Source organism: Euprymna scolopes, chromosome 34 (assembly GCF_053919585.1).
Source record: "Euprymna scolopes isolate OS-2025 chromosome 34, ASM5391958v1, whole genome shotgun sequence".
In the NCBI taxonomy this organism is placed as follows: domain Eukaryota; kingdom Metazoa; phylum Mollusca; class Cephalopoda; order Sepiida; family Sepiolidae; genus Euprymna; species Euprymna scolopes.
In genome coordinates this window covers 40,243,521-40,254,342 of record NC_136515.1, presented here as the reverse complement: position 1 = coordinate 40,254,342, position 10,822 = coordinate 40,243,521, and the positions used below count along the sequence as shown (strand labels likewise).

At 35.2% G+C, this 10,822-nt stretch overlaps 1 pseudogene; it reads right to left on the bottom strand.

Moving 5' to 3' along the window:
- Positions 1–210: 210 nt before the first annotated feature.
- LOC145259436 (5S ribosomal RNA) lies at positions 211–329 on the bottom strand (annotated as a pseudogene).
- Between the last annotated feature and the right edge of the window lie 10,493 nt (positions 330–10,822).

Sequence of the window (10,822 nt, the reverse complement as noted above, 5' to 3'; positions counted from 1 at the left end):
ACATTAAGTAATAATAGCAATAAGTTATGATGACATTGTGCGTGTGTCTAAGCATTAATCCTACTCAGGTTGAACCGGCTTCTTCCGTAGGAGGAAGTTTCATGGGAGTATGAAATTCACAAGCGGTCCACAGTCGCATGTATTTCCCCATTAGGGGAGATGACGACGTTAGGTTTTTGCAACTTTTGCAGAAAGTAGTAAACATCCTCCTACATACAGCGCCTGGTATTCCCAAATTGGTCACCCATTTTAGTAATTACCAGGTTCACCGTTGCTTAACTTCGGTGATCTGACGGGAACCGTTGTGTAAACATGATTATGCCGTATATTTATAATGCCATCAAATAATAATAACATTAAGTAATAATAGCAATAAGTAATAATAACATTAAGTAATAATAAAAGGGTAACCCAAAGATTAGTCACAATAAAACATAATAATAACACTAATAATACAAATAGCAAGCAATCATTCCAGTGATGAATCATATCAGTAAGTAAAACTAATATAAACTAACAATTACAATATATAATAATGACATTAATAATAATAATAATAGTATGTAATAATTAGAATGTACAGACCCTGGATTATTTATAATAAAAAAAGGAAAAAAATACCATTAATATATCAGCGAAAAATAGTAAATGTCTATTTTCTTATGTTAGACGACCCTGTCAGAGATAATGTCATCTCAAACTGTAACGTCCTGACCCAACGTCGACCACATCTGTTTCTGAAAATGTCAACAATTGAAACCATCTTAAAATTTAAAAAAAATGTTTATTCTTATTGGATTTAAAATAGAAGTAAAAGTTTAAAAACAATTTTTTAAAACACTTTATAAAGAATGTGTTCAGATTAATTACGTTATTCCTAGAATTTGAAGTTTTTATAAATAGTTTTCGCTGTTTAGTCATTTAAAAATATCGTTCTTCTGTTTGCGACATTGATGAGAACGTGAGATCAGGTTCAAGAAATATGTAGTGAGACGTTTTGGGGTTCATTTCATAAAAACTGAAACGTTTAAGCAACATAATTGAATAGCTATATTATAATGCGGTAAGACATTTTTATAATCGTACGGACATTTTACCTTGTACACATATTTGAAAAATGAGATCGCCTAATGGCGATTGGTGATTAATCAAATGTAGCTAAAGTAAAAAAGAAAAAGCCAATAAACATTTTACAGTGTATTGATCAAAATCGAATTTTGTTGTCTTCTCAACTAATAAAGTACGATTTTAAATATATATATAGATTAGTGTTCAGACGATTAATTGGAATCAGTATCGGGAATCGGAAATATCGGAAATTTATGAAATATCGGATTTGGCATTGGAATCGGAAAAATATGTGAATATTTTTTTATACATAAAACTATTCTATACTGATTGTTTAGTTTTTATTTAACGCATATGTTTCGAAAGCTGGTTAAAATATAAATATTCATTGATTTTAAACCACAAGAAAAAATAAAATTTAAAGATCACCTTACAAAATGTATGTTACTGTTTTGTAAAATATATGCACATATACCATGGGTTTTTAAGATAATTCAGAAATTAAAAAGCAAAATATCACTACCGATAAATACTTAGAAATTTAAAATGAATTTGAACACGAATCAGTAACTGTGTTGAAATCGGAAATTTACAACGAAAACAGTAATTGTATCGGAATCTGGAAAATATTGGAATTTGTCGTATTTTTTTTTAAATTACAAAAATTAATTCCAAATATTCGTTTATATATATATACATATATATATATATATATATATATATATATATATATATATATATATATATGTATATATATATATAACTGTGACTGTGTCTGTCTGTCTTCGTGAAGAACAGTCTCTACCAAACTACCCTGTCAATTTTTATTCTACAAACTTATAACTTAATATATGGTAAATTATGACCCGTAGAAAACATTTGATTTGGTTTTTAGCCGTTTTTATATTTGATTAAGGGTAAAAAATTTTTTTAAATGAAACTTCGCAAATGTAAGACAACTAAACGCGTTACATCTACACGTGCGCAAATATACATTTATATTTTTAACAAAGTTTTTATATACGTATCGATAAGGGTCAAACGGTAAGGAATAGTTACACTTTTGGGTTCGATTCTAACTGATACCACCCAAATCATATATATTTTTCTTTCATTTGGAAATCACTACTATATATTATGTATAATATAATAATTAATAGATTGTTGTCTCTATATGAAACCTGCATGAATTAAATTAAATTTAAGCGTATTTTACGACCGGGGTACACCGGGCGGCCACTGCTATATATTGGGTACAATATAATAATCATTAAAGAATTTGCTATATAAAAATAAATACGAAATCTGACTAAATAAAAATATCATATACATAAGCATACTTTACGATCGCGCAATGCCGTGCGGCCTACTAGTATATATAACTATCTCTCTCTCTCTCTCTATATATATATATATATATATATATATATATATATATATATATATATATATATATATATATATATATATATATATAAAAGTTGAATTCTTTTTATCGATTGGCAGAATATTTAACTGACAATTATTTACAAGACAGAATATTTCTGTGGGAAAATTGTGATTTACCTGACGAGCGTGTGTGCCTGCTCCGCAGTTTTCAGTACCTTGACAAAAAACAGTTCAAAATTGCGACGCATTTTGCTTGCGTTTGACTGTCACGGTAAAGTAGAGCAGAATCTCGCCATTCCTATGCGAATGCGACTAAACCAGGTGCATAAAAAAAAAGCTCGGGGGGGGGGGGCGCGAAGGTGGGTTGGAAGAAGGCGTGTTACGTACACGGGCACGTGCAACAGATTCTTTTACTTAACTTGAAAAATACGGTAAAGAACAAAATTAACCTCCAAACAGACACATCAATCGAAAACCAAGTGAACATAATCTGAAGAATGTAAAATGTACAAGTGTAAGCCACTTTGAGCTTCAGATGGTTCGCTGTTACACACAAGTCCTGGTAGGTGACTTTTTTGTAGTAGACAGTTCCACAGAACAAAATATTCTTACCGTGTCGAAACCCGGGAAAGAACATGTGAAATTGCTGCAGAAAAGGTTTAATATTTATGAAGCAATTCTGGTTCCTGATTAGTTTGTAGCAGAACGTGAATTAATTTGATTCGTCAGTTCTTAGCAGCATCGTTTATAAATAGAATCATCCGACTGTGTGGGATCATACCCCATTATAGAACTTCACTATGATGGGATGTGTCTCCTAGCAGCTTCGGCTGCAGGGAGATAGGGTAGTACGTGTCAAGGATTCGTCACTTGACACTCAGCCCAATAGGTAAGGGGCCGGGAACCGGCCCAGCACCTGTTGGACTGAGGTACACCGCCTGGGTAATACCTAGGAGGTCCACCCTCCCAGGCCTTGCCACCGGGCTTTCCGGTGGGGCAAGTTTATTGCTTGCTGCCTGAAGCGCCCTGACCGGGGAATGCCGACGGGGTTACTCAGGCAATTTTTAAAATTGCAGGAGTGCCCCTCTTTTAGGGGAGTCTGCGGGGTTCCCGCTTTCCAGGCCTTGTGCCAAATATTGCCGATGTGGGCGGCAATTAAATAACTACCCCATTATAAGCCCAAAATATTGCAACAGCGCTACGGCGATATTTATTATTCTAAAAGATACATTATTTTTCAAAAGACTTGTTCTAAATTATTCAAACTGATGTTGGAGGCACCGTGAAATATAAAATAATAATGGGTCAGATATGTTACAATGTATGCTTGTCCGTTTGTCAATTAGCAACTTATAGGCCATAAAACTATTGTGCAAATTTCGTATACGTCATTCTTGAGATGCGTGATGTGTCATTCTGCTATAGCTTACTTCTGGGTCTGACCTTCATTCCTCGCCTGAAATTGATAACTTATCATTCGTTATCATTGTCGCTGATAAAATGGTTGGGTGAAATAGTTTCTTCCCCCTTACGCAATCTTCATTATTGAAGCCAAATACATCCCAAGATGGAGGATTGTTACCACACTAAGAAAGGTGCTACTAAGAGTACCCTTTTCCTGCCTTGACAGGGTTCATCATCTAGAAGCAATATACAAGCTTATTTCTGTTCTATCTGGTGGTGCTTATTTGACCTTCTAACCATTGTTTTCCTTGTAGGACATTGCAGGAGATACTCGTCTAGTTCCTATAACTGCTAATAATTTCCTTTATCATCTATTTGTATGCCTTAAACTAAACGCAAATTTTACGCGCAATGCCTCTTCCTTTAAACTGGCAGTCTGTGGAATACATTATCGCGGGGATACTTCCCAACTAACTATAACATGGTTGTTTCCAAATCTAACGCGAGCAAGTTTCTGTTGAACTTTGCTCTTTAATAAACAACACCACCCAATTTCAACCATTACCAGTAGTCACGTTTTTGTATCACTGGCCAACTAACATTCATTATCTCTTATCCTCCAGTGGCCTTTGGGCATTGAAAACCGGTGACCTCTGCTAGTTAGTAATAAAAAGGATAGTAATTGAACCAATTTTGCATGAATTGGCTGGTCTGTAGAATGTTGGATATATACATTCTATTAACAAGTAATGATTTTTGAGTAAGCTATATCTGATCCTGACAATTTACTGCCGACGTATGCTATTCCAACTATACTCCAGGGAATCTAGCTAATTTTTTGGCTGAACCTCAAACAAATTGCTAACAAAGGATTTTACTTGGATATTGGGCATGAATAACCTCTCTTTCAGATGAGAAAAGTTTACCACTAGTAGAGGTCAACGGCCGCCATCTTTAAAGATTGCCATCGATTCTAGCCTCCCTTCTCTCAATTCAATTACTGTAAATTCATCTTCAAAATAACAAATGTAGCAATGTGAAATTGCATAAAACCAACAGTTTTAATACAGTTTATTATAATTATACATTCTTAAGCCTTATTTGTGCCTCTTTTGATGTATTAGTTCATGTGCTTAATATTCTAATTTCAGGTTTGCAGAAGTGAAGTATCAATAAGTATGGATGCTGATAAGCGTGCTATTTGATTAATAAACTTCCAGTAATGACGAAACATTCATTGTTAGTTAGAAGGGAAACGATTTCCTTGACAGAGCTTCAATGTGGAGAGATCATAATTAAGATTGGTCACTTTATACAAAATGCAGACAGCATTGGATCAACCACAAATACATAGAAATTGACCGTCAAAACAGGCCCACCCATGGTGAAATGCCATCCTATGCAATCCGCACTTTGTGTGTGTTTAACTTTAAGGAACATTGTCTTTTTTGTGGACTGAAGCAAAATCTGAAAAGAGGTGTTGATGTTTCCCATATAGAAAATATTGAGTTTAAAGACAGTGTGAGAAAGTCCGAAAAAATGATGGCTGGACATCCACTGTTAAAGGTAAAAAAGTTTATGTAGCTGACCTTGTTTTACCTTGTAGCACGTAATTACTGAACATGTAAAGCAAACTTGGATTCCAATAAAAACGTTACTAAGGCATATTTTTGCTGATGCTTCTAAGAAACAAAACATTGGTAGACAAGAGGATTCGGCGAAAAAGCAAGCATTTCTGGAAGTTGCTTATTATTTGCAGCAAAATGCCGAGGAGCAACTCACCACTGTCGATGTTATTAAAAAATGGGGGAAATTCTTGAGACTTAGTCTCTCATGCATGACATCCATATTGCTAGAACATTTCAAGTACAAAATCTTTGTCGCTGGAATTAATGTTGTTGCATTCTTAAGTACAACAAAATGTATTCGCCATGAATTCTATGCACAGAGCCACTCAAAAACTAAGAATCAGAGGCAATTAGAATCATAAAGACGGCAGCCAAGCTTACCAAGAATGACATTAAAAGTATCCAGATAAGTTCAAAATATTACCCATCTAAGAATGATCTTGAATAAGATGCGATTTTTTAAGATGTTTCTAAAACATTATTGATCTTTCTCAGGAATATATTTGCAGGCAAAGTGGAAATGCAAGACTATGATTTGAAATTGTATCAATAGGTAACGCGATAATTCAGGCTGTAAGACCCAGAGTTTTCCTTCCACTTTTGCAGTTATGTTTAGTGGAAATGCATGTTTTGGATTGAGGTTCTTAATTGATGCTTTGAATAAGCATGGCTTATCTTCATCTTACTCGGACGTTCAGAAATTCGACAGAAGTGCTACTCTTGTTCATGACGCTGAACCTCATTTCCCTGTTGAAACTGAATTTGTGCAGTTCGTAGCCGATAATGTGGACCATAATTTAAGGAGTATTGGTGAGTCCAATACACTCCACGGTACAGACATCATAGCATCTTTTACGCATGGGAAACTTAAAGCCTAACTAGTTCCAGGGTTTCAGGTCATTTCGGAAGATATAATAAGTGTTGGAAAGTCAACATCAAGTGCTTAGATTCACAGCACACCAACGAAACACCAGTGAGATTTAAAGATCTTCAGGCCAAGAAAGTTGTCGATTCCACTGCTAATTTTGACATCCTTGTGGAAGCTTAACTAATTTTACAACCGTCCAGACCCGCAGTGTGAGGCCTTATGCAGTCAGCGCACAAACGAAAATATCCTGGGAAATCAGCCACAGTTCGTTTTTGCTAATAATCGACATGGACTCTTTTAACCAAACTGCGTGTACTGAACGTTATGTTACATCAGTTATTTAGCTAGAAAAAACATTAAACCAATTCTAATATTCGATCAGCCACTTCGGTACAAAGCAATGATGATAGTCGGATCACAACCTAGTTCCAGTCTCCTGGAATCATTTCTTGCGACTTAATGAGTTCCATACACAGATGAGCTTACTGGGGTCATTTGATCATTTGATGACAGATTCTGGATTGCAAGAACTGTTTGGACTTGTATATGTTGAAAATAGACTCAAACACATAAGTCGCAAGGCAATTGTGTTCGCTTTTTATTTGATACTGCTCTGAATGCTATTTTTAGCGGAAGCCTATGATTTTCCAGTTCCATGTGTCACTGAAGATGATCAACTCAACACTGATTCAGAAGAGTCATTTTTTCAAAAATAAATACCTGAAAGGTCGTGCGATAGTTTACCAGCGAACAGCAAAACTGTAGATTCAATAACGTTATATGGTGAAGATCCTGTAATTGCTTACCGAGAACTAAGAGCACACCGAGAACTAAGAATTGCACTTTGACGCTGTAAGGAAAATGCGGCTAGTATTCGTCGTAACAGGACACATCCTATATGCAAAGTCGGCCTACTTGTACTTGCACCAAATAGAGGGTCTGCCGAAAAGTCATCTTGAAGTATACCAGAAATGTTCTTAATGATTCCATATGATTAGACGGAATGATCCCTACTGGACTGGCCTGTCGACGGATCTGGTTATTGAGCAGGTGCTACTGAGAAGCATGAAGATGTCTGGAGGTCTTAATTATGGCAGAGGAATTGACGAAATTCAATGATTGGTTTGGAGGCTATTACTGCCAGTGTGTGATGGAATCAAGTTTATAATGCAAAACCTAGCAAGCATTCATTATGGCACTAGTGACCAGCACTAGTGACCAGCACCAGGGGGCTACTTCAGTAAAAAAAAAAAGAGCGAGATGTGCGGAATACATGGAAACGCATTGCGTTTCCTCAGACATATGACCATTTCACTGAAGATTCGTCCGCTGATATTATTTCAAATAGAGTAACTAGAAACAAAAAGTGAATGTGGACAGAGCACACTCCAAAGGAGAGGCAATTATAGCTTTAATGGTAAGATAAAATGTCTCTTATTCCAGAGACTATGTGCGCTATCTACCAATGAACCCTCAACTCAGCAGCAGCAAGAACATTTCTAGTATGGGTTTTGTGGCTATTCACCTGCGCTTTTTGATAATTTCGGACTACCGCGAGAGGAACAAAAAACGACTTTGGTAGACGCAATATGGGAACTGACTTCCCCTGTACAAGCAGATCCACAGTCTTCAGATCTGCAGTATATCAGATGGTACAGTACTACTTCAACGCGTCCTATGGCAAAAAGGTCACACATGGCAAAAAGGTCACACATGGCAAAAAGGTCACACATTTGATGAGATCTGTGGCCAATACCACAGATATGTCACAACTAAATATGAAAAAGCATGTATTGTCGTTGATGGGTATAAAAGTGGGCTATCCATTAAAAATGCCTAACAAAGTAGTACTATTTCAATTTTCCTGCCATGACAAGGTATAAAACCCACTAGCAGACAATGCTCTTTTCTCTGTCCTATCACCCTTTTCTCAAATAAAAATATTTTCTCTCTATTTTATCGTTATTTTCATGGTAGGTGCTTAAATGACCTTTAATCTTTCGTTAAACATTCACAAAAAATCGTCTATCTACAATCAAGGTCAATAATTTCCCCTTTTTTTCTTTCTTTATATCTCACTTCTTCTTCTCTTTCTCTCTCTATCTCTCTCTCTCTCTCTCTCTCTCTCTCTCTCTCTCTCTCTCTCTCTCTGTACTTAAAGCTAAACGAAACCTCCAGATTTTTCCTATAATTACCTGATTGTGGAAGACATTATCGCGGGTCTACTTCATAGCTTACTAAACATGGTCGTTTTCAAGTCTAATGTAAACAAATTCTTGTTGACCCGTCCTCTTAAATAATAACATTTTGCCCAAATTTAATCATCATTCTCACAGTGTTGTTTCACCGGCCCTTGACGATTATTAACCTTTATCCTCGAGTAGTCTTTTAGAATTTATAGAAGGTGATTTTATACTAAAAAAAGCTAACGTAAAGCTAACGTATTTAGAAATTAAAAGCTGTTATTTTTCTGGCGATGGTAGTAATCTAGTAACTCATGAGTCGGTTAGATGAGTTCAAATAGTTGTTTATTTAGCCATCTTAGGCGTTGGAAGTGTTGCATTGCATAAAAAGTAAAAATGTTGAAATTCGATTACTTTTTAAGACAATAATGTTCTTTGTCACAGCTGGGAAATGTCGTTCGGATCACTTGTCTTTACCTTGACAGAGTACGAGATAAACATTACAATCTAGTGGGAGACGATCTCTCATATTCCATGCAAATTTTTTATCACTAGAGAGACGTGGTTAGTCTTTCTCTACTATCTATCTCTCTTTTTTTTCTCTCTCTCTCTCTCTCTCTCGCTCTCTTTTTGTCTAGCTCAACAAATCGAGCAAATCGTTCTCAAATCATTCTGTAATCAAATCATTCTCAACAAGAACTGATTATCCCGCCAACACTGCAAGAAATGCATATCTCATGTTATACTAAAGTCAAGCGATTTAGAGATTCGTCTCAAGAATTTCCTACCTGTGGGAATGTTTGCCTAAAAACTAAAACATAGTTGTTTTCAAGTCAAATATAAAAAAAAAAACATCATTGCGTGCCTTCAAGTAAATTAATGGTAGTTATCAATTCTGCTCTTTTTTTACTTCCGGTTTATGTTATCTATTTGGCTGGAATGACATGGTTAAACAGACAAAGAAGTATTTTTAACATGGGGAAAGAAAGAACTGTCCTGAGATAAATCGTTGTACTGTCCACGGAGCTGAAATCGGAAATGAAAACGAGTAGACAATCTTTACAATAATCATCGTTTTACATTATTGTTCAATCATCTAACTGAAAATCTCACTAACCTTTATTATCAAGTTGCTTTTAGTCTTGAAAAATGTTGAACTATTAATATAAAAATATGTTACAGAAAGTCGATTAAATCAATATTTGTTCTTATCTGTCGATCAAGAGGGATACTTGTTTCGGAATTTCTCTTCCATCCTAGTGAGCTTATGCATATCAAATATTAAACGTAAATAATCTACTATAATTATAAATTGTTTTGACTCTTTAGTATATATTCGTTAATATCTTATATGTTTTTATATAGGCTGACATGATTCTCGATTAATTGTGTCTAATTTTGTCGGATATATACTCTAGAGACAAAAGAATTAAAAGAACATGCTGTTGTCACAGCCCTAATAATAACTGTCAAGAATTTTAATTCATAGATGGGCCATTATATCTAAATTATCTTAAGTGATAGTATCAAAAAAATAAAAACCCGGAACAATTACCAATACATTTCATACATAGTGTACAAAAACCTTTAAGGAAAAAATAAAAATAAGAAAAATAATGGATTTTTACATTTAATCGTTCGCCCGTTCGAACGTCGATTATCTGATTAACGTATAAAAGATGAATGACACGCGCCGAGAGTTTGTTTCAAGTGAAGCTGGTCTGCACCGAACCAGCTTCACTCTCTTGTACCAACCAACATAATCAGAGACAGTGCAGAGTCGAGAAAAGTGGATGCCTAGGAGAATGCGACAACTGCCAGAAGTGTCGACTTTATCTTACGTTCCTCACCTAGTATTATAAAATCGTCACCCATCTGGTACTTGCCAGTTCCAACGTTGCATTGCTTCGATAACTGGTGTGTCAACATTTACATTTAGCATTAAACTGACTGTCATCAGCAATCCGGTCACTACTATTTATTATGTTCCGCATGTCAACAACTGTGTTCGTTAGACGAGTCCGTTAAAATAAAAAGGAAAACTGTCGGACATTATTGTCGTTAATCAGTCTTAACAGTTGAACCGTGTAATATTCGTATCATGTTCACGGCTGCTATTTGGAAATATATTTGTTTGTAAATTATTCTCTTCTGTCTGTATTTCCAACTCCTAATAGAGCCACAGCAAATAAAATAGAACTTATTGTATTTCGCACTCTTTAGATGTTTCTTCCTGTATAATTATTACTTCCTGTTTCCTAAACCAAACTTGAATTATTTAA